This window comes from Saimiri boliviensis, chromosome 10 (assembly GCF_048565385.1).
Source record: "Saimiri boliviensis isolate mSaiBol1 chromosome 10, mSaiBol1.pri, whole genome shotgun sequence".
Taxonomy (NCBI): domain Eukaryota; kingdom Metazoa; phylum Chordata; class Mammalia; order Primates; family Cebidae; genus Saimiri; species Saimiri boliviensis.
Window position 1 is genome coordinate 84,146,300 of NC_133458.1, and position 26,396 is coordinate 84,172,695.

At 37.3% G+C, this 26,396-nt stretch overlaps 1 protein-coding gene across 2 annotated transcripts in view; it reads right to left on the minus strand.

Annotated features, from left to right (window-relative positions):
• The window catches only part of SNX13 (sorting nexin 13), a 131,978-nt gene that overhangs the window by 89,987 nt on the left and 15,595 nt on the right, over nt 1-26,396 (minus strand). The gene's annotated exons all lie outside the window — the stretch shown is intronic.

The window sequence follows — 26,396 nt, forward strand, 5'->3', positions numbered from 1 at the left end:
TCAAGGTAAGAAATGCTTATCTCATTGAAAATTGTGATATTATTTTACTCAAAATTTTGTGTAGAAACTCATACAATTATAATTACAAAAGTTCCAACTTCCAGTTACCAAAATTTACCATGAGCTCAACAAAGCATCACCAGAAAGAATTTGTTCATTAAAAAAAAAAACTATTTCATGCAGAATTATACTATTTTAGCCAATAAAAAACTGTTCTTTTATTAAAGGCAAACTGGATTTTGTCAACTTAAGTCAGGCGTCCCCAAACTTTTTACACAGGGGGCCAGTTCACTGTCCCTCAGACCACTGGAGGGCCGCCACATATTGTGCTCCTCTCACTGACCACCAATGAAAGAGGTGCCCCTTCCCGAAGTGCGGCGGGGGGCCCGGATAAATGGCCTCGGGGGCACATGCGGCCCGCGGGCCGTAGTTTGGGGACGCCTGACTTAAGTCATTATAAATAAATACATGTATTCAACTCAACAAGTTCCTATATCCATTCGCCTTGCACTGTGAGGTAGTACACAAAGGAAGCATTTGTCCCACTCATTTCATCAAGGAACATAGAAAAGAATGTCCTATAGGAATCAAACAATTAGCCACTGAACCAAAAGAAAATAATAGAAAGCATTATAAGATGCTACACTAAACAAAATTAATGACCCAAAAAGCTATAGAACAGACAGTAAATGCTGTGAATTATGAAAGAAAGGGGGGTTTTATGTATTCATTCATTCATTCACTCACTCACCATTCACTGACTGCTTCCTCTGTGCCAAGCACAGTTTAAGGTACTGAGGATACCACAAGGGAATAAAACATACCCTCATAAATCTACTTTCTAGTAAGGGGAACACAAGCATACCCTCATAAGTTCACATAACTTCCTACGTTGACATTCCAGAAGGGGGAAAAAGAAAATTAACTAAGTAAATATATAGTTATATCACATGGGGATAAGTGCTATGGAGAAAAATAAAGCAACTGTATAGGGCTGGTCTAAGCAACTCCAAATGATTAGATGACAAATCAACAGAAATCCCGGACAAGATTTATTTAGGGAGACATAAAATACTGAGTCTTTCTATCCCAAAATGACATTTTTTCCAATTGATCATATCTACTTTTACGTCCTCAGAGTTATATAACTCTTATTTACTCATTTGTGTTTTTTTAATCCTTGTTCCACATTCTGGCCACTTTTATCTTTGAACCAAAGGACAGAATACCTGCTAATGAAGTTTCTGCTCTGCCTCCATGCTCTCTCCTCTCTGAATCAGAAGGGAATACTATTTCAATTATTGAAGTGTCCTCCGACTTCCTTCTAAGAGCTGTTAAGACAGACACATTTATTCAGAAAAAAGTACAGAGTCACTAAGTTCCTCTGATAATACTTTGCTGAAGTTCCTGATCCACAATACAATATGGCATGCCACTCTCTCCTGGCCTGTATGTACAGCTTCCACTGAGAAGTCTGCTGTCAAATGTACTGGAGCACCACTGTATGTTATTTGTTTCTTTTTCTCTTGCTTTTAGGATCCTTTCTTCATCCTTGATCTTTGAGGTATCTTGTATCTTGAGGTAGTCTTAGGTTAAATCGGCTTGGTGTTCTATAACCTTCTCGTATTTGAACACTGACATCATTTGCTAGGTTTGGGAGGTTCTCGGTTATTATCTATTTGAATACATTTTCTACCCCTAACTCTCTATCTTCTCTTTAAGGACAATAACTGTCGTATTTGCCCTTTTGAGGCTATTTTCTAGATCGTGTAGTTGTGCCTCCTTCTTTCTTATTCTTTTTTCTCCTGTGTATTTTCAATTAGCCTGTCTTCAAGTTCAATCATTCCTTCTTCTGCTTGATAAATTCTCTTAAGAAATTCTGATGCATTCTTCAGTAGGTCAACTGCATTTTTCAACTTCAGGATTTTTGCTTGATTTTTTTAAATTGATTCAATCTCTTTGTTATATTTACCTGACAAGATTCTTAATTCCTTCTCCGTATTATCTTGAATTTTGCCATATTTCCTCAAAACAACTATTTTGATTTCTCCACCCAAGAGGACACGTATCTGTCTCCAGGATTGGTCTGTGGTATCTTCTTTAGTTCACTGGGTGAGGTCAATGTTTTCCTCAATGGTCTTGACACTTGGGGATGTTCACTGATGTCTGGACTCTGAAGAGTTAGGCATTTATTGTAGTCTTTGCAGTCTGGGCTTGTTTGTGCCAGTCCTTCTTGGGAAGGCTTTCCAGGTATTTGAAAAAACTTGGGTGTTAGGATCTATGTTTCTAGTCACTGTAGCCATATATACATTAGGGGCAACGTAAGCCTACTAAAAATGTTGTGGCTCTGAAAGGCTTGCAGTATTGCCTTCATGGTCCTGAATAAGATGTGGAAGAATTATCTAAACTACCACACAGAGAATCTTGTTCTCTTCCCTTTCATTCTCCCAAACAAACGAAGTCTCTCTCTCTCTCTCTCTCTCTCTCTCTCTCTCTCTCTCTCTCTCTCTGTTAAGTTGTATGGAGCTGGGGGAGGTCCACTGTGACTGCACTGGATTAGACCTGAAGCTAACAAAGCACTGGGTCAAACCCGAGACCTGTGGTAACCATGGCCTGGCCACTGCCTATGTTCACTTGAGGCCCTAGGGCTCTACAATCTGCAGGTAGTAAAGCCAAACAGGCTTGCGTCCATCCCTTCAGGGTGGCAAGTTTCTCATTCCTGAGCAGGTCAAGAGATGCTGTCTGGAAGCCAGGGCCTGGACGTGGAAACCTCAGGTATCTACCTGCTGCTCTACTCTACTGCAGGTGAGCTAGCCCCCAAGCCACAAGACGACGTCCTTCCCATTCTTCCCTCCCCTTTCCACAAGCACAGGAGTCTCTCCCCACGGAGAGCACAGTCCCAGGCCCATGGCAAGTACTGCCTGGCTACCAATATTCATTCAAGAACAAAGGACTCTTCTGTCAGCTGTGGTGAATGGGACTCTCCCTTCAAGGCAGTGAGCTCCCCTCTGGTTCAAGGTAGGCCCAGAGATGCTATACAAGAGCCAAGACCTAGAATCAGGGACCCCAAGGGCCCATCTAGTGCTGTATCCCTCTGTAACCAAGCTGGTAGCTAAGCAGCAAGACAAAGTCCCCTCAACTGTTCCCTCTCCTTTTCTCAAGCAGAAGTCCCTCCTCATAGTCACCACAACTGGAAATGTACTAGGTCACACCTAAAGCCAGCATTGCATTACCCAATGCAAATGTCTCTGAATCTCATCCAAGGCCCATTCAAAGTACTGCCTGGGTACCACTGCTGGTTATTCAGGGCCCAAGGGCTCTTTAGTCAGCAGGTAGTAAATCCTGCCAGGATTAGATCCTACCCTTCAAAGCAGTAGGTTCCCTTCTGGCAAGGGTGTGTCTAGAAATGCTGTCTGGGAGCTAGGGCCTGAAACAGGGGCCTCAGGACTCTGTGGTACCTGGTACCCTGTCCTACTGTGGCTAAGCTGGGATCCAAGCTGCAAGACAGAATCCTCTTCACTCTTCCCTCTCCTTTCCTCAAGCAGAGTGAAGGAATATTTCCCAGAGCTGCAAGGTGCACTACTTGGGGTGGGAGGAAGGGTGGCACAAGCGCTCCCTTTGCCGCCCCAGCTCATATCTCACGGGTGGTGTGGTGGTTCCAAACCCAGCACAGCACCAGGACTTGCCCAGGAATTACACTCCTTGCGACCTAGCCTGACTTTCAAGTTTATTTAAGACCCAAGAGCACTTTGGCCTGCAGTGGCAAGGCTTGCGAGACTCAGGTTCCAACCACTGGGATGGCCAATTCCCCTTTGCCTAGGGCTGGTCCAAACGCAATTTCATCCATGGGCTCTGGCTGAGTTTTACCCAATGCAAAGTCTCACAATCACTGTGTTCTCCCTCCCCCAAGTGTATGGATTTTCTCTCCCCACCACTCAGCTCCTGCCAGGGGATGAGGGAGGGCTGGCACTGACAATTCAATACTGTCTTTCTTACCCTCTCCAGTGCCTCTTGCAGCAATATGAAGTTAAAACCAGCTACTGTGGTGAGTCATCTGATTTTGGGTTCTTATGAAGGTGTTTTACATGTACATGGTTGTGCAATTTGGAGTATTTTCTCAAGAGTTGCCCTATAATGGAATCCGAAGCATAAATTTCTTTAATAAAGGAGTCCCCAACCCAATCCCCAGGTTGCAGGCCAGTTAGGAACTTGGCCGCACAGCAGGAAGAGAGCATGTGGCAAGTGAGCATTACCATCTGAGCTCTGCCTCCCATCGGATCAGCAGCAGCATTGGATTGTCATAGGAATGTGAACCCTGTTGTGAACTGTGCATGTGAGGGATCTAGGCTGAGCACTCCTTATGATAATCTAACTAATGCCTGATGATCTGAGGTGGAAGAGTTTCATTTCAAAACCATCTCCTCTACCTCAAAGTTCAGGGAAAAACTGTCTTCCATGAAACTGGGGTCCCGGGTGCCATAAAGGTTGGGGACCGCTTTAATATATTATCATTTTCTTTGCTAAATGTAATAATCAACATTGAAATATCCATGCTGGCTGGTCTGAGAATCACTCACAACTGTGAGCTGGAAGAAACCCTCAAGATCATCTACTACAATACTTCTCAAACTTTAAGGGTATTAAATACAGTTTGTTAAAATGCAGATTATGATACAGTGTGTCTGGGATACGGCCTATAGTTCTTTCATTTCTAACAAGCTATCAAAACTGTTAGAAGGTAACGGCATAGTGCTCAAAAACTACAGACTCAGGACTAACCGCACTCAAGTCTTACCTTTACTATTAGTTGTGTAACCACTACACACCTTCATTTCCTCACCTGTGTCATGTGGTTACTGCAGGGAGTAAATGAGTTCATAGTCCAATGGTCAATTTTGGCTTAATCACTATAATTATGCAAAGTGAAGCAATACAAAAAAGTTTTTAAAATTGCATAGGATTTGATCCTCAGCAAATTTTGACTCTTCAACCCATAAAATTTGTCAGCTGACAATTGCCTTAAAAGTCACAGTAAGAAAACAATGCTAATAACATAAATGAATGCTTTTATCTAAATATTAGTCAGCTTAATATGCCAAGAAAGTAGCCAGAAAACTACCTGCAATAAATGAATATGATAAATTCCTGGCCTGAAAATCAATTTATTCATGTATCTTCTAAATAAATAATGGAAAATTTTGAGTTTCAAAGGGTATCTACTTATTAGCCTGTCCAGATAATCTGCCTTCCTTCCAATGACTGCTCCTTCCATGATTGGTTTGAACTCAGGGACATGAAAAGGCATTAAAAATGACCTCTCCTTCCATGATTCTGAGAATTTAAAAATGTCAATGCAAACAACACACATGCATCCTGAAAACAGAAAAGTAGAAATAATTTATCTTGTGATATTTTCTGCCTATCAAGGCATGCTGATATTTATCTCATTTGATTCTCAAGGTATTTATGATATGAAAGATAGCATAATATGGTACTTACAGTCAGAAATTACAGATTCCAGTTTGCCAGTGACTCTCTGTATAACCTTTGCAAAATCACTAAATCTCTCTTTGATCCAGAATACTCATCAGCATCATGAAGGGGCTGAGCAGTGATATCATCTCTCAAGTCTAGCTTTAACAGACTGGTCCAGTAACTTTATTCACCATCACATAACTAATTCAGTGCTTAATTTAGGCCTAGATTATCAGTGCCTAGTTCAGCTAATTCAGGTGTAGATTATCCTGGTTCATGTGGAGGGTGGAGGTTAAGTGGAAAATGCTGTTTTCGATCAGCTGTTTTATACTATCTTAAAACAGACTGTCAGAAATACCATAGAAAGGAACTTGGACTCTGAGAAGAATCTCACTAGAATGGGTCAACCCCTCTCTGAGTTATATTCAGCTGATATATTCAAACACGTTATATGGCATAGGGCTGCCAAACAGATAGGGCTAAGAATCTTACAGTTGATACTACTTCAATACAAACCTGGGTCACAGAAATTATATATATAGTCCTACAATAAAAATAAGTAGCCATAAGAAGATTGGCCAATTGGCCTTATAACAAGTACAGACTGTTTTCCTCCCACCTTAGTGTATCCACATTAAGTTGAACATTCTTCTCCAGGTAACTTCAACAGAATGTGCTCCTGATGCGGAACCTTTTCTCATTCAACATCATACAATAATTTAACCAAGGCCTAGTACACAGAAGCTTCTCATCAAGCATGAAAATTACTAACTAGATAAGTGAAGTGAGGGAAGGAACAGAAAAAAGAGAGAAAAGGGGAGACCAAAAGAAAGGGAAAGAAGAAAGTGAAAAGGCAAAGGGCCTTAAATTCAAGTGCTCTTCCTCAGTCTCACCCGATGGCTTCAGATACAATGTTACATACTCTTACCACTGCAACCCACACCAACACCCCATCTTCAAAACAAAACAAAAATTTGGTAGCTTGGGCCTTGTTCTCCCCTGGGACTCACGTACAGAAATACTGTCCTTCTGGCTGCTCAACCTACCCTAATGCCAAACTGCATCAGTATTTCCTTTTCAGGGAGTAGTCACACATGAATCATCAACACATTTGTTGGGTCAGCTGGTCCCAAACAGAAATATTCTCTTCCACTCACATCTATTTAAGGTATCTAGTATATCCTTAAAGACTGCAGAAATGGTAAAAATTTTCAATTCAGCTGTGAGACAGGAGGGTAGAGGGCCTGTAGAAAGAATAGATACCTCAATCAACTGCTCTTGTCTCTAAGCTGGCTAACTGGCCAGGAAGCAAAACGATAACCAATGGACACCTATGCAGTTTTTCCTCCCTCTCCCACTGAGAGTGCCCACAATAACTGAGGTTATACATACACCCCTATGTATTTTCAGTTCTTTGGTAATAGAACCTATCTCCTTTATGATATAAGTGTACTTTTCAACTTCATACATTTTCAAGAATGAATTACATACATATATGTAGGTCTCTATCTAAACATATCTATTTTAATTAAAGCAGTAAATATAAAATGCCATAGACTACTACATGCTAACAATAGACTACAAACATCCAATGATAAAGAAGATACAAGACAGTAAGCTATATGGATTCAGTGATTTTTAAAACTAGATTATATAAATTACAAAATGCCTGAACACAGTTTAAAACAATAGCAGATATATTCATAATGTGTATTATTTATTCAGGATACAAACAGATTGGTTGCCATACAGTTCATAGACTAGCAATCACTGAATTTGGAAGAAGCAACCACAGGATTAAAATAATCAAAAGAGTGTATGTACTGAATGCTTTCCCTGATACAGTAAGAACAGTAACAGTATTTAAACCATGGGTTGATGGGGCTGCATAGCAAAAAATAATTCTGCCAAGCATCCAGCAAATATTCAAAGTTTCCAATTACAAAACTACTAAAGATTCCTCAACTTTTGATAAAAGGTCTAGTTATATGATCAAGGCTGAAACAAATTAATCAAAGGAACTTTTTAGAAACTAAACTTTTCTGGCTATACATGTTTTTATACCTTAACAACTTTCTATAATAAAAATTTAATTTTAAATTTTACCTTCAATTTTCACCAAAAAGGAAACACTACATTCTTTTATTTTTAGAGTGTTAGTATTTGAAAAATAAAAAACATTTACTGCCTTTTGTTTCCGTTCGACAGATAAATGGTACTTTAAATTCATTTAGGAATGGGATTGATTGTATATACTTAATATATCACAGAAAAAGGAAGAGTACTGCCTTAAAAATTATTGAAAGCAAAAATAATTGAAATAATTTAAATAAATGGATGTAAATACTTCAAGTTTTTGAGTTCAGAAGATCATAAAGATTATTCTTGAAAACTCCATTGACCGTCTTTGAACAATGCTAAAAATTCCACTTGGAGGACTAGATGATTCCAATTCTGGAGCAGGAAATAAGTTTAAGATAAACCCGGAACATCACAAAGCTACCAAAGACTACTAAGAATATGTCAAGAGGACTCAGGAGACAACCTGAAGAGACACCAACTGGCTAGAGATGAAAGGACCAAGAATGTTAGCTCAATGGATTTAAACGCTTCAAGTTTTTGAGTTTTGGAGATCATAAAGATTCTTCTTTAAAACTCCACTGATTATATCTGAACAATACTAAATAGCCAACTCAGAATTCTGAAAAGTAGTTGAGAGTTAAGCATTTATCAAGGTAATCAGGGAGTTGATAAAAATCCAGATTCTCTTTAAAGAAGTATTCCACACAATAAAGAAAAAATGACAGAATTAGAGTACCATCATATGGCAATCCTTAATGAATTAAGAGTCTAGTGATAACCTAGTTGTTACTACCACTTTGAGGTGGGGGGAGAAAGCACACGTGCGAGTGTGCACAGACATTATACACCTCATGAAAGAAAAATGCCCACCACTATCTATGAAAGAATTTTGATGGGGGAAAAAAAAAAATCAAACCTAAATCTAAGAAATGCAGAAGACTGAGAAAATGTTTCACTACACTGCGGAGCTTATCTAAGCAAAACTTAAACTGTGGATAACACTAAAGTGCAAAGACCTAGTTACTTCAACAAATGAGGACATGGTGGAAAAAAAGAGAGTTGGGGAAAAGGAGTTTGGTGGAACCTACAGAGTAAATCGCAATGTGTAAAACTTATTCAAACGGATTTTAACAAAAATACAGTGGAAGAACAAAGAGGAGGAGGAGAGTAAGAAGGAAGAAGAGGAGGAAAAGGAGAAGAAATGCAGTGACATTTTCTGAATATCTGATGATATTAACATAGTGCATTTTTTGCTGGCCTAATGGTACTATGGTGGTTTTTAGCCAAATGTGGTGACTCACACCTGTAATTCCAACACTGGAGAGACAAGGTGGGTGGGGTCACTTGAGCCCAGAAGTTCAGGACCTGTCTAAGCAACATGGCAAAACCCTGTCTCTACCAAAAAATTCAGAAAATTGGCCAGGCAGGGTAGTGCACACCTGTAATCTCAGCTACTTAGTAAGGTGAGGTGGGAGGATCGCTTGAGCCTGAGATGTTGAGGCTGCAGTGAGCCGAGACCATGCCACCACACTCTAGCTTGGGTGTCAGAGCCAGACCTATCTCAAAAAAAAAGGGGGCCCTTATATTTTAGAAATGAATTATCAAATACAGATGAAATCACCTATTTGGAATTTGCTTTGAAATAATTCTGGAAGCACAGAGTGGAGAAAAAGTGAAAAAGGATATAGATGAAATATAATTGGCCATGAATTAATAAGTGTCTCAGCAGGTCACGGGCACAGGGAATTCATTATTCTATTTTTAATGTTTGAAGTTTTTCATTAACCTTTTAAAAAAAAAAACAACAATAATCATAAAATTCACTTGACAGTAAATACACTTCCATTTCTTAAGTATCCACCACAGAGAAATAAATAGCCCATAAGCATGATATATGTTTATAAGCCAGGAAACTAATGTAGAATTAAAATTTCCTACAATTATACTAGAACAACATATGCATGGCACTTCAACTAAGAAAAAAATTACTTTAAATATGAAACTAAGTAATGAGCTTTAATATTCTATTTTATGTGTGGGTATGCATACATTCAACACAAAAACAACTGTCCTTCAACTCAATTATTTTGGAGGGTTCATATTGATTCTATTGTTATTAGATGGGTATGTGTTAGGCCTTAATGATACAAAGATGAATGAGGCAGTTTCTGCCCCTATTATGCTCAGAAGCTGCAAAGGTAAAATATACATGTAATGATAACAAAAGTGTAGTAAATGCCATAATAAAGAGATTCACAAAGTGTTTGGGAAATACAGAAAAGATGATGCCGTTAGAGCTTAAATATGTTTAGAACTCATTTTAAATTGTCTTCAAAAGGCAGTTTTGCAGGAAAACAACAAAAACCAATCTCTTTTGTTTACAATTACCCAATTCTTTCCACCAAAATTGTACCACCCAAAACCAGTTACTAATTTTATATGCTAAAGATTTCATAATTTCCAAAAACAAAAACTTGAAGTGAACAAATATTCATAAATGTTGAGGCTACTCAACAGTGTACCCAAAGGGAAAGTATTCTTTAAAACTCTTGATTCAAAACCAGAACATAAATTAACATGTATTTAGTGAACCTAAGCCCAATGCTCAAGGCTATTTATACTTTTACAGCTTGTGTTTGTTTAAGAAGATACGGTCTCTCACTCTCTTCGAGACTAGAATTTAGTGGTGCCATTAGAGCTTACTGCAGCCTCCAACTCCTAGACTCAGAGGATCCTCCCACCTCAGCCTCCTGAGTAGCTGGGAGTACCAGCATGTACCACCTACCCTGGCATGTCTAAATATATATAAAGATTTCATTTATAAATGACAAGAAAGAAAGAATATGATTCTTACTCTACATACACTAGCTTGTAAGGGAAAAACGCACTTTTCAAGAGTTTCCAAAAAGTTATTTTAAAACCACATATAAATAATCACAAGCACAGGGTGACTTTACAAAACAAGAAGAATGACAGCCAGATGGCTCTAGCCATGAATTACAATAAACTGATACATAGACTTATCCGTGCCCAAAGAACAAATGAAAGAAAAAAAATGTAAAAGTCAAAATTCATTCAACTTCTAATAAAACACAGAAAAACCTAGTTCCACATAGTGTTAACTTAGATTCATCCCATAGTTTTCATCATCCCTAATATTAGTATGAAAAAGTAACAGATCAACAGCTCTGATACAGAAAACCTTAAAGGCAACTATAAACATACATAAAATATGTACCACACAACTTTAAAAAAACTATAAACATACATAAAATATGTACCACACAACTTAAAAAAAAAATCATTTGATCAAAATTTTAGTTAACATGGTAAATTCACACATACTTTAGTTCCAACTATACTCCAATCTCAGAGAAGAAAAAAAAAATCACATCTCCCTTACTCAGGAAGCCTACTCTATGACTTCCTCTTATAACTTAATCTGATATGATCAAAAGCTGGTTAGATCAAGAATCAATAATAAAATTATAGTACCTTGTCACATATTTTTTAAATTATAATTTATAATTGTAAGATCTAATTGTTACCCAAATGGAAATTTCCATGGGAAATCTGTTCCTAAACATGAACACACAAATTCAAAGAATCATGACTCTTTCCACATCTTCAACCAATAGAACAACCAAAGGTCAATTCTTAATATCTCTTTAATTTTTCTATAGAATGAATAGGAAACTTCATGAAAAATTCTTTAAACTAATTCAACAAAAATAAATTAATTAAGATAATACAGTCCGCCCTAACAAATCGTCTGTGAGTTCATTTGGTATACCAGGTGTTCAGATCTTTAAAGCCACAGACTGCAAGAAATATTTCCATTCATGTTGGTTATGTTATTGAGGCAAAACACCAAATATTTTTGTACTAAAATATGCAGGACAAAATAATTTTTTAAAATCCTCCCTAACAGCCACTCCAATTTCAAGTCCCAGAAACAACAGGACCTCAGTAAATAAGGAGCCAAAGGTGGCAATGATTGATTCACTGCCAGTACAGTCACTACTGATGGGTTTCAGCCCATTCGACTTATCATTCACTCAATCTCTAAATCTTCTAAGCCCAGGGATTCAGCCTGTCTCCTTTCCCACTAATTTTCTGTAGGTTCCAGTCAAAGTTTTTATCCGACAACGCAACAGAACCAAGTACATTTCAATACCTCAGAAAGTGACACTAGTTAGTGTTCCTTACAAAGAATGTAAGGATTAAGAAAGCAATCAGAAACTGACAATGTTTTATCTGACCAACACAGCACTTTTCAAAATTCTGAGCAGGCATTTAAAAATCTGTACAAATCAGGATTTCCAGCTTTTCTTGAAAAAAAAAAAAAAAAAGAAAGAAAGAAAGAAAGAAATACCTGGAACCAGGAATCAGTGGACTCACACATCTGCAAGGCAATAACTGGATCAAACTAAGTTGGCAGCAACACCCCCGCAAAAATGAGCCATGAATGCTTTAACACCGCCACAGCCCCAACACTTGCTATAAGGTTTATCTCATGCTAAGTCCAAGACATGATATATCACAATTTTACTGCTGTTTTGATTAAAAGTTGGGAAAGTATACAGGAAATAAAAGAGACCCAAGAAAAATAAATACTACTATACAAGTATGCCTTTGATTACCTTTAAGCAGAAGAAAGCTTGCAGTTCCCAGGATTCTGTTTTTACCTTCCTACAGTCTTACTATATACGCAATCCTTCAGTTTTCCAGTCCACCGCTTATAACTACCCATATGTACTGCAACTTCCAAAACCATGCTTCCAGCTCAGATATATCTCCTGAGTTTCAGAAACTTATACTAAACTACATACTGAACACTTCCACCTGAATTTGTCATAAGGATCATAAATTTATCATATCCAAAATTAAATTCATTGAAGATCCCAAATGCTTCCTGTATTCCTTTATTTTTTTAAAAGGAGGCATCAATACCTACTGAAAAGAGAAATGCTAGATTTGCCTTGGATTACCCTCTTGGAATTTTTCAGCCAATTAGCTATCAGAGCCTGCCCATTTTATATCTTAAATATCTTTTGAAACCTCCCTTCCTCACAGCCAAAGCTTGACACAAAACCTTCATTATAGCTGCATGACTATATAATTCCTGCTTCTCCCTGTATTGCATCCTCCTTACTGCCAAATGACCTTTGAAAAAGATTCTAAAATATCTCACTTTTCCATAAGCATGACTTGCTCTCTTGCTTCTTTTCTCTAGGATGGATTACTTTTACTCTCTAGCAAAAAAATTTTAGCAAGTTCTCCTCAAGAACCAGCTGAAATTTGTATCTTCCACAAAGAAAACCTTCCCTCATAAACACCTCACACTCTTCCCAAATAGATGTTGTTCCTTGTACAATTTACAATTCTATGGTAGTTACTTATGCATATTTGCCTCTTCAAGACTAGAAGCTTCTTTCTTTCATTCAATAAAGATTTACTTAAGTCTATCATGTGACAAGGATAATAAAAGCTTGCAGTTTTGTAGGAGACAACATACATATAATTACAAAACAATACAGTAAGTAAAATGACGTATGTGTTAGTTACTACAAGACATTAGGAAGGAATATATCATCTGACTCAGTTGGAACAAGGAAAGGGGGTCAATCAGAGGAAGCATCTTGGAAAAAGTGACACCTTAGTCTCCAACAATTATTAGGATATAGCCAGGTGAAGAACATAATTACTGATAAAGAGATAATAATATGAGTACGCACTGAAGCAAGAAACGGTATTCTATGTGTTAAAAGAAAGCCCTTACACAAGAAAAGAACATGAAGAAATACTTCACAAAAGAAGCATATGAAGAAAAGCACAACATCACTGATCATTAGAGAAAGGCTAATAAAAAAAAAAAATGAGACACCATTTCATGCCAGTCAGAATGCTGACTATTACAAAGTCAAGAAACAACAGATGCTAGCAAGGTTGTGGAGGAAAAAAGGAACACTTCACACTGTAGGAAGCAGCGTAAATTAGTTCAACCACGTGCAAGACAGTGACAGAGTGTGGCAATTCCTCAAAGATCTAGAGGCAGAAATACTACTTGACAAGGTATATACCCATTACTGGGTATATACCCAAAAGAATAAAAATCATTCTACTATAAAGATACATGCACATGTATGTTCACTGTAGCACTATACACAGTAGCAAAGATATAGATTCAATCCAAAAACCCATCAATGATAGACTGGATAAAGAAAATGTGATACATATACACCATGGAATACTCTGTAGCCATAAAAAGGAACAAGAGATTAACAAGATCACATCATCTGCAGGGACCTGGATTGAGGTGGAAGCCATATGCTCAGCAAACTAATGCAAGAACAAAAAACCAAATACTGCATGTTCTCACTTGTAAGTAGAAGATGAATGATGAGAACAGATGGACACACAGCGGGGAAAAATACACATTGGCGCCTGTCTAAGGAGAATAGCTAATAGTTGCTGGGCTTAATACCCAGGTGATGGGACAATCTATGCAGCAAACCACCATGGTACATATTTATCTATGTAACAAACCTACACATCCTGCACAGGTACTCCTGAACTTAAAAGTTGGGGAAAAAAAAAGACAGATATGAATAGTATTTAATCTATCTTAAATGATTTAAATTTTCTACAACATCCATTGATCAAATATAACACAAGACATTGTCTTAGTAAATACATCATAGCAATACACTGGCCTCAAATTTAAGAAGACTCAAAACAAAGCCCTATATACTGACTCCTACCGCAAAGGTAGAAGACAAAGAGATTTGACCAGTACTTAAGTCAATTAAAACCTAAAATAGCTCCTTCAAAATAGCCAATACTATTTCAGTGTTGCTATTTCTTCTTTTTAATTATTTTCCTTTTATTTTGTGCAATAAATAGACTGATCTTTAATTAGATCTCCAAAATCATTCCCATAGATCCCAGGAACATAAATATAACAAGGGAAAAGAAATTCACCTTAGCCAGAATAAAAGGAAAAAAACAAAATACAATTCAATAAACCAATGAACCACTGGAAAAATGACAGATAAAACTGGTTGAAAAATATATTGCAAAAGATGCACCAAGAGTTCATACCTCAAATAAAACGACTAATTTTTGGCTCATTTTCTTTTTCAACTCAGCATGATTTCAGCATGATGGAGGACAGGGGAGACAAAAACAAACTGGAGGTATGTACAATGATGCTGCCACTGTGTAAAACAACTGGCAGTTTTTCAAAAAATTACACACAAAATTATGATATGACCCAGCAATTCCACTCCTAGGTACATATCCAAAACGATTTAAAACAGGTACTCAAACAGAAACATGTACATATCTGTTCACTGCAGCACTAATTACAAAAGCTAAAAGGAGGAAAAAACCCAAACATGTATCAGTGAATGAGCAGACAAATAAATTGTGGTATCTACCTGTAATTCAGCCATGTAAAGGATTAACATGCTGGCACACGCTGCAACGTGAATGAACTTCAAAAATACGTTAAATTTAACATACAAAATATTAAACGAAAGAACCCAGACACAAAGGCCACAGATTGTATGATTTCATTTATATCAAATAGCCAGAATACATAATCCATAGAAATAGAACTCAGATTTGGTGACTGTCAAGGGCTGTGGGGAGGAGGAAAACGATAAGAAACTGCTTAATGGGTACAGTCTTCTTTTTAGGGTGATAAAAATGTTCTCACACTAAAGAGAGATGGTGATTGCATACCATGATGAATGTACTCAACACCAATGAATCATTCATTTTTAAATGGTTAATTTTACATTATATCAATGTTAACTCACTAAAAAGCTTTTAAAACAAAACTAAACTAAACTAAACTAAACTAAACTGGTGTGTTGTTAAAAGACACAATTTCTAATTCTAGGCTAGGTAATTATTGCTGACCTCTTCATGTATAAACTAGTTGGAAACAGCTGATATCCAAGGTCCCTCTCATTAACTGTTATCTGTAGCAATGAATTTATAAATAATTGTATCATATAGGAATATATCTGAAAGACAAAGTGTGAAGTACTAGTTAATGGTCTCAGCAACAGTTTTTCAGGAAAGTCATCAGAAAGCTAAACACAATTGCCGTGCACAGTGGCTCAAACCTATGATCCCAGCCCTTTGGGAGGCTGAGGCGGCCAAATCACTTGAGGTCAGTAGTTCAAGACCAGCCTGGCCAGAGTGGTGAAACCGCATCTCTACTAAAAATACAAAAATTAGCGGGGTGTGGTGGTGCATGTCTGTAGTTTCAGCTGCTCTGGAGGCTGAGGCAGGAAAATTGTTTGAATCTGGAAGTGGAGGTTGCAGTGAGCCAAGATCGCGCCACTGCACTCCAGCTAGAGTGACAGAGCTAGACTCTGTCTCAAAAATTTAAAAAAGTTTAATATAATTGCTTCCCATAATAACTTTACAGAAAAATGGATGTAAACATTAAAAAATAATGCAAGGCAATTCTGCAGAATTAGAATATGTTGTTCAGATTATTGTCTTTTAGCAGTCAAACTATTTCTATACCCAAGGATAGAAATCACAGATTTCAAAAATAAGTAAATTTTTTAAAAGAGAATCTACAAAAAAAGGCTGGACTAAATAAGCCTTGGGCATTTCCCCCAGTATCGATACTTTCTGGCTTTAAAAGATACTCTAGAGTATCATATAGTCTGAGGTCACTAAATGCTGGCATTCTATATTTGCAATTAGAGTTAATCCAGACAGATTTTTTTTTTCCTGAGATTGTGGATTAGAGGTTCTTAGTGTGCCTCAGACACTTGGAATGAGCAAAACAGTGCATAAAGATCAACTCTGTGGGCTTTAATTCAAGAAAGAAAACGGGATTCACCAGAATAGCAAAGGACACTCCAGAACCCAGGTCGGAGAAGGTTGGCAGGCAGCCACAGGGACAGAGAAAAGTAAGTGAAGCTCCAGTACACAAAAGGGGCAGTCAGTATTCCTCTGTGACTCACCTTTACACTAGAGATCTGTGCAACCCAGGTTATGGGAGAGCACCCTGTGCATCTCCCAAACACTGACACTAAATTGGAAAAAGGCTGAGAGACTGAGCCAGGAAAAGATACCAGGAAAAGCTGCAGGCATTTTCCCATGCATGGGAATAAGAAGAAAATGTCTTTTTTTTTTTTTTTTTTTTTTTTGAGACAGAGTCTCATTCTTTTGCCCAGGTTGGAGTGCAGTGGCATGATCTCGACTCACTGCAACCTCCTGCCTCCCAGGTTCAAGTGATTCTCCTGCGTCGGCCTCCCAAGTAGCTGGGATTACAGCACGCACAGCTAATTTCTGTATGTTTTGGTAGAGACGGGGCTTCACCATGTTGGCCAGGCTAGTCTTGAACTTCTGACCTCAAGTCATCCACATGCCTTGGCCTCCCAAAGTGCTAGGATTACAGGCTTGAGTCACCAGGCCCAGCCAGAGGATGTCATTTTTAATCTGGGCTCATACAAAGTCAGTCACTGGCAACCTGGCAGCAGCAGCCATTGCAGGCATTTTAGTCTCAGGCCAGAGATTGGAGCACTTGCTCTGGAGTGGGCAAAGGACTCTCACAGCCAGAACTGAGTGGTGAGTGTGGAAAGCACCCAAGCAGCAGACACTAAAATTAGACTTTCCTATCACAGGACTGGAGCAGGAAAAGACTCCAGAGGCTGAGATTTCTCCTAGGAGGCAAGATTCGCAGCCAGGAACAGCTCTGCAACCTAAGACTGGTCTAAGTGTGTCATTGCTGGGTACCCCAGTCCACTTTTTTGGACAGTTCAGGGAGAGTGACCCACTAGTTCTGAGGAGTGGGAGGAGGCAGACTCTACTCCCATAGAGTCCTAACCCTTGGCAGGAACTTTCCCTGAGGGAGAAGGGAGAGCAGCCCACCAAAACCCACCTTGGGTCAATGGGAACACAATGCCAATATCCCTTATGACCATACATGCAAAAACCTTCAACAAAATACTACCACACTGAATCCAACAACATATGAAAAAGAAAATTCACCTCCATCAGGTGGGCTTTATTCTTGGCATGCAAGAATGGTTCAGCATATGCAAATCAATAAATGTGATTCATCATATAAAAAGCATTAAAAACAAAAACCATATATGATCACCTCAATAGAGTCAGAAAAAGCATTCAGTAAAATCCAACATCTCAAGATAAAAACCCTCAACAAACTAGGCATCAAAGGATCACACCTCAAAATAGTAAGAGCCATCTATGACACATCCACAGCCATCATTACACTAAATGGGCAAAAGCTGGAAGCATTCTCCCTAAGAACTGGAGCAAGAGAAGGATGTCCACTCTTGCCACTTCTATTCAACATACTACCCGAAGTCTTAGAGCAATCAGGCAAGGAAAAGAAATAAAAAGCATCCAAATAGAAAAAGTCAAACTTTATCTTAACTGACAATATAATTCTATACCTAGAAAACCCTAAAGATTCTGCCAAAAGACTCCCTAGACCTGATACACTATTTCAGTAAAGTTTCAGGATACAAAAATCAATAGTATTTCTAGAGACCATTAACATTCAAGCCAAACACCAAATCAAGAACACAATCCCATTTACAACAGCAACAAACAGAATAAAATACCTAGGAATACAGCTAACCAAGGAAGCGAAAGAATTCTACAAAGAGGACTATAAAACACAGCAGAAAGAAGTTAGACACAAACAGAAAAAAAATTCCATGGTCATAGAAGAATCAATACTGCTAAATGGCCATACTGCCCAAAGCAATCTACTATCAAAGTATCAACATCATTTTTCATAAATTTAGAAAAAAATTCTAAAATTCATATGAACCAAAAAAAAAAAAAAAAAAAAAGGCCTGAACAGCCAAGGCAATCCTAAGCTAAAGAAAAGAGGCATCACATTACCTGACTTAAAACTATACGAGGTTATAGTAATCAAAACACCATGTACTGATATGAAAACAGACACAGACCAATGGAACAGAATAAAGAATCCAGCAATAAAGCCACACACCTACAACCAACTGACAACGTAAGAGAGCAAAAAGGACCTCCTATTCAATAAACATTGCTGGGAAAACTGGCTAATCACATACAGAAGAATGACACTGGACTACCTCTCTTCACCATATATAAAAATTAATTCAAAATAAAATGAAGACCTAAAATTGTAAAAACCCAGAAAATAGTCTTCTGAACATTGGCTTAGGTAAAGAATTTACAAAGTAAGTCCTCAAAAGCAAATGCAACAAAACCAAAAATTGATAATTGAGACATAATTAAACTAAAGACCTCCTGCACAGCGAAAAGAAAAGTATCAACAGAGTAAACAGAAAACTTACAGAATTGGAGAAAACATGCACAAACTATGCAACTGACAAGGAATAACATCTAGAATCTATAAGGAACTTAAAGACAAATCAACAAGAAAAAAAATTTAAAAAAAAGCAAAGGATATGAACAGCCCCTTCTCAAAAGACATACAAGCAGCCTACACATTTTTTTAAATGCTCATGACTAATCATCAGAGAAAGGCACATCAAAACCAAAATGAAGTATCATCTCACATCAGTAAAAAATGACTATTACTTAAAAGTCACAAAATAACAGATGTCGGTCAGGTTATGCAGAAAAGGAAATACTAATACACTGCTGGAAGGAATGTAAATTAGTTCAGCCGTGTAGAAAGCAGTTTAGAGATTTCTCAAAGAACTAAAAATGGAATAACCATTAGACCCTGCAATCCCATTACTGGGTATTTACCCAAAAGAAAATCAAACTTTCTACCAAAACCTAATCTGCACTCATGTTTATCACAGTGGTATTCACGATAGCAAAGACACAGAATTAACCTAGGTGCCCATCAACGGTGGACTGGATAAAGAAAATGTGGTACATATAAATCTTGGCATACTACGCAGCCACAAAAGAGAACAAAAATCACATCCTTTGCAGCAACATGGATGCAGCTGGAGGCCATTATCCTAAGCAAAATTAACACAGAAACAGAAAACTAAATAACACATTCTCACTTAGAAGTAGGAGCTAAACACTGAGTATACAGGGACACAAAGATGGGACCAAAAGACACTGGTCAAAGAGGGCAAGAATGGAGGGGACCAAGGGTTGAAAAACTACTTATTTAGTACTGTGTTAACTATTTGGCTTATGGAATCAACAGAAGTCCAAACCTCAGCAATGCGCAAAATATCCATGCAACAAACCTGCATATTTATCCCTTGAACTCAAAATAAATAATTTGAAAAACAAAAACAGTTGGTCCCTATACACCTAAAAATGAGAAAAGCCATAAATACTAAATAACCTAACTAGTGTTCTCACCACTCTTTTATAAGGTGACAGACTACAACAAAGTCAAATAAGAAAAGCCAAAATTTTCCTCAGAAAGCAGCTTTGAATATATTCCAACATAACTGATGTTGACCTGAGTTACCAGAATTTCATACCATATAGTTTAGTAGAAATAATTATGGTTAGAGATTCTTGGCCAAATGATGTCACCTACCATAGCCAAAAGAAAAATCTTACTAGCATTCCTACATACAGTCTGAAACTGTATCTATAAAACAAAACTTAGAAATGTACCCCCCCAGATGACAACTGATCTACTATGCAGAATTCTATAATAACCACTGAGTTTTAGAGAAATGGATATCCACCTAAATATCAGATAAGTCAATGAAAGGAATTCAGAAGAAGGAAAGTAAAACAAGCATCACTTAACATAATAGCTCTTCGGTTTTCATATTGCTAAGCACATCTAAAATCATGAATATAAAAGATATGTTATAAAAATGTATGTCACAACCCAGCTATTAAAAGCATTCTTTGGGGCTGAACAGGGTGGCTCACACCTGTAATCCCAGCACTTTGGGACACCAAGGCAGTAAGATCACTTGAGGCAACGAATTCAAAACCAGACTAGGCAACAGTGCAAGACCCTATCTCTAAATACATTAATCGAATTAATGAAAGATTAAAGAATAAATAAAACTTTAAAAGTAAAAAAAAAGTCTCCTTTTGATGTGGCCTAAATCCCTATGACTTATCACGGGCTTCATCTACCTGGGGTCATAGCCTCAAAAAATTACTTTTGAGTTTTATAATTCAAACACAGGTGAAATAAGATATATATATGCAAAACAGTCCAATGTTTAAAAGTATAAAAGCTTTAACCATGATGTACATTTCACTTAGTAAAAATACATAGGTTTTAATCACTAGTTAATATGATATACTACAACTATGTGAAAGTCTTGTTTTCACTTAGCATACAATTTTCTTATTTCTACAACAAGCTGTTACCAAATTTAACATTTTACTACTTACCTTTTTCTGACCAAAAATATATTTGAATATTTTTGAGAATGTTTGAATGAACTCTTAATTCAAAAGCAATTTCATAGTTCTCTTGCATAACTAGAGTAACTCTTAAACCTTACACATATACTATACTTTTAAAAGCTTTAACTGTAAAAGAAAAATAAATTTGAAGCAATCTGTGGGTGGTGATGTCTCATACTCTTGTATTTCAAAGCTTAACAGCAAAAAATACAGAAATCAAGTTACATGTCAGATTAATAAAATGAGTTGCAGTTAATCCATTTATTCTTACAAAAACTTTGAACCAGTGCAGCAATTATAAACTTCCAGTCCCATATACAGTTTATACTTTAAGAGCTTTCTTTGTGAATTTCACTTTATGCATAAAAATTTAATGTATCAAGGGGGTTTAACTAGATAATATATAATAAGGCCCTTTTTTACTCTCTTTAAGTCTATGCCATTTTTTGTATGTTGAAAAAGTGAAACCTATAAATAGTTGCTCATGAACCTAGAACCAGACAATTTAAAGTGTTCCTCAAAAGCATTAGGTATAAAACTAAAGAAATAGTAAAGGCTTTGCCATCATTCAGTACAGCATTGTGTACTCGGCCAAGCAGTACATCAGAGTGAGGAGAGCTATGCTATGCAGATCTGAAAAAACCTTAGGACTGCACAGCCTCCCCCCTGCTGGTGCTGGAACAGCCTCTAACCGCTATCCAGGAGCCTGTGGGACAACAGCCCCAAACTCCAGGCCTCTCCTTAGATGTTGCACAATCAACCTAAACCCCTTACCAAAGAGGATACAAAGACAGGACTTCGTATGAAATTCAGTCTGTCAAGGTCTGGTGTAACTCCTAAGGAACTGTTTACCCAATTCCCAATTACTGTCTACTACAGGACTGCTAGATGTATTCTCCAGACTAATAATAAACCCACTAAGCCTTGTTATCCTTATTCATCACAGAGATATAAATAACATTCAGTTATCAATTATCTCCTACACTCTGACCCTGTACTATTCTTGCGTTTTCCTCTCTTATCCAATTTCCCGTTGATTCCATGCCTCCCAAAGTTTCCCTCTAGGATCACTCTGTTCCAAAGTCCAAACACACAGATATATAACCCCAACAACTTCACTATTTTGCTTCAAGTAAAAGCTGCCTCTCCTGCAGCCCTCTCAAACAAAGGCTGCTTATTCTTTCATTAACCACATACCCAAATTCAGGATGCAGGGTCATGATCCCAGCCCATTTCCTGTAAAAACCCCTGTTATTCCTGTGTAATTCCTGCACATTAGCATTACCTAGGAAAGTAGGGGGGTTTTAAAATCCCACTACCCAGCTTACATCAAATACAAATTAAATCAAAATAGCTAGGGATGTAAGCCATGCATCAGAATGTCCAAGGTTCAACAAAGCTGAGGTAAGGGCATTGTCAGTTTGTGAAGTTCACGTTCACCAAATGATTCCAATATGCAGTTACATGTCATAAACATTCTTCTCTATCAGGAGTACTAAATAACCTTCAGTTATTTTTACATACATGTCGATAATCGATCAAATATGCTACTTTTAATATCATAAGCATTTCACCTCCACCAACATTCACTACAATTCCACTTTAGACACTACAAGACCACACACCCTAGACCTCAGCTCACCTTTGTCTTCTCTGAGATGGAAATGTGAAAGTTACCTTATTCTCTGACCATAGTCTTTCAGTTCTAAATTAATTATACTAAATGCACATATTTTTCACTGTCACTCAGTGTTGCAAACACTTGATTCTTCTACTTTTTCTTTACATGACCCACTTATGGACTCACTTTTCTATCCAGATGGGACTCCATGGTTCACCATTTCAACCACTCTCTTGCAAATAACCTCATTTATCACATTATGTTGGAACTGCCTGTTTACAATGAAGTAAACATGGTCAAACAGGCAGGGAGGGCAGGGTTACAAATCCTCATTTCCACTTTTGGAGGAGTTCTTTTCTAGTTGCAGCTAACCAGGGAGAAGACGCACAACAGGCAGTGAAAGACGACACTGCAGAATTTTAAGTTACTGGGGTCCTAGTTTCCACCACAAAGCACGGTCGTTGTTAATTATTCAGTACTGATACATGTAAACCCAAACCCCCACCGCCCTCATGTATATGCCATATACTACAAGTCTCACAAGGGCATAAACTGTGTATTCTTTGTTCAGTGTTGCATGCCTGATGCCAAGTATAACAACATCTGCAACAAGAGTAAGCTCCCAGCAAGTATGTGTTGACTAAGTAAAACAAAAACGGAGTAGAACTTCTGATTAATCATCTAAACCAATGTTTTCTAACTCAAGATAGTGTTCTCCAGTGAACCTCTTCACCAGTTTATTTTCCTTTGTGATCATTAATTGGCATCAGAACATTTAGGTTCAACTTGGCCTTGGTCTCTGCAACCAATCAATTCACTGAGTAACTACTATCTTCAGAGCACAAAGAAAGGGAGAAGATTACAGATTGCAGCAATACACAAAAACTACTGGGAAAAAAAGATAAACAAAACAAAATTATCAAAGCAGAAAAAGATAATTCACAACATTACCTTTGAAAGTAATTTTTTAAATGTAATGAAAATTCTGTGTGCTTACTCAGAGAAAGGTATGAAAGTAGATATGCAGACTGTTTTTAAAATGAAAACAGTAAACAAAATTTTAACTTTTTTACTTAAGACACTTTCCCGCTAGTTTACTTTTCAAGTAGCATGTAATATTTTAAACCAAAAAAGTGCACTGTAAATAATATTTATTATTTTTAGAGAGCACATACCACTTTTCTACAAAGAACCCACCATATGGTTAACTCATTCGCATTCGGTTAACACTCATTTAAAATATTTAAGTGAAGACATTACTCCTAACATTTATTTCTACCAAGCAAAAGTCATAATGTTGTCGCAAAACTTGAACTCCACCAAGTGGAAAAACATGAAACTAATACTCTGTTTGAGAAAGCAAAACAAGATAGTTGCTCCAAAGTGTGGTAATAACCAGGAAAAATAACTTGCATACACAGGATCTTTAAAAGAGACTTGCATGTAGAAAGTTTTAAAAAGAAAATGGATATGTATTTATATATTGTCAAACTTTATTTAAATGGCAAATAAAACTTTTAAAACCCCTCAATGAGAAAAGGTGACATTATGAAAGTGGTGGCAATGAGGGCAAACAGACTGCTGCCAAGTGACTCTGTAAAGAGGCAGCTGGACCAAAAACAGAGATGATCCTCAAGAATACCATGATTTGATCTATAATTCCTAGACCTGGAATGCTGTTAAAAGGCCCAGTAGGGATCTCCAAAGCTAAAACCCAGAGTCAGAATGTGCAGGGAGAAAAAATAATGGAAACCACCCCAATAATGCAGGAAATTATGAAGCAAGGAGAAGAAAACAGATCACATACTCAAGGAGAGCAGGGTTACAAATACTAGTTTCTACTTTTGGAGGAGTCCTTTTCTTCTAGGAGTTGTGGCTAATCAGGATGAATACTCACAACACAGCAGTGAAAGAGGACACTGTGGAATTTAAAGTTACCTGGATCTTGGTTTCCACTACAAAGTACAGTGGTTGTTAATTATTCAGCACTGCTACAATGTAAACCCAGGCCCCCACTGCCCTCAAATCCTCAATAAAATCTTCTATAAATACATATACCACCTAGATATGATAGAATAAATGAAAAACACATTTATTCAGAACCCAATTTGGGAAAACTATAATGGTTTAACTTCAACTCTTATCTATTTATCTTCTATGTGTATGATATTTGACACCACTAGTGAAACTTCTTAATGCATTATAGAATTTAAATAATTACCTTTTGACACCAAAAGCAACAAAGTAAACATAAACTGGACTACATCAAAATTAGAAAATTATGTACTTAAATGATACCATCAAGAAAATGAAAAGATGTCCCACAAATGGAAGAAAGTATTTGCAAATCATGTATCTTGATTAATAGACTTCTACTCAGAACATACAAAGAATTCTTTAAACCGAGTAAGAAACATGAATAACCCAATTTTAAAATGGGCACAAGACTTGAATAGACATTTCTCCAAAGAAGATATAGAAATGGCTAATAAGCACATGAAAAGGTGTTCTCTAGAGGCACTAGAGAGATGCAAAAAAAACCACTATCTGATACTACTTGCACTCACCAGCATGACTGCAATCAAGTGTTCTGGAGGATATGAAAACAAAACCTTCCTACATTGCTGGTAGAAATGTAAAATAGTGGAGCCACTTTGAAAAACAGTTTGCAGTTTATCAAAAGGTTAAATAATTACTGTATGACCCAGCAATTCCATTCCTAGGTGTAGAAATGAAAACTATTTCCACAAAAAACATTTTGGAAACACAATATAACGTTCACAGCAGCATTATCTGCAGTGAAGAAGCAAAAATAAGCCATATGTCCAGCAACTGATGAAAGGATGAGCAAAATGTAGTGTATCCACAAAATGGAATGTCATTTGGCAATAAAAAGAAATTTGAAATCCTCTTACATGCTACAACATGAACCCTGAAAACATGGTAAATGATATAAGCCAGTCACAAAGACACATATATTGTACGATGCAACTCAAATAACATGTTGGAAATAGGCAAAACCAGCTGGGCACAGTGGCTCATGCCTGTAATCCTAGCACTTTGAGAGGCCAAGGCAGGCAGATCACTTGAGTCCAGCAGTTCGAGACCAGCGTGGCCAACAAGGTGAAACCCCATCTCACTAAAAATACAAAAATTAGCTGAGCATGGCAACATGTGCCTCGTATCCCAGCTACTCAGGAGGCTGAAGCAGGTGAACTGCTTGAACCTGGGAGATGGAGGTTGCAGACACCCAATATCATGCCACTGCACTCCAGCCTGGGCAACAAAGCAAGACTCCATCGCAAAAAAAAAAAAAAAAAAAAAAAAAAAAATAGGCAAAAACAAAGAGACCGATTAGTGATAGCCTGCTGTGTGAAGGAGTAAGAAGTGGGGAGTAAAGGCTTAAGGGGGAGGAGTTTTCAGTTTGAGGTAATGAGGTACTTCAGCATATTTTGATGACAGATGCCAAACTCTGTGAATATAGCACAAGCCATTGAACTGTATGCTTTAATTAGGTGGATTATATGGTATGTGAATTTTATCTTAATAAAGCTACTTTTCAAATTACAACTAAACAAACTCGAGAAGTAAAATACATAAGCAGAATAGGCTAAAGGACAGACATACAGATAAAGGGAACAAAATAAATTCAAGATGAAAACAAAATAAAAATAATTCTAAAAATAAGTATTTTAAAAAATAAGGTACTACTCCTAGTGCAGTGGTTCTCAGCCAGGGGCAATTTTGCACCCCCACCATGAGAACTCTGGCAATATATGGAGAAAGTATTGATTATCATACCTTGTTGGAGAAGGCACTATCATATACTAGGCCAGGGATGTTGCTA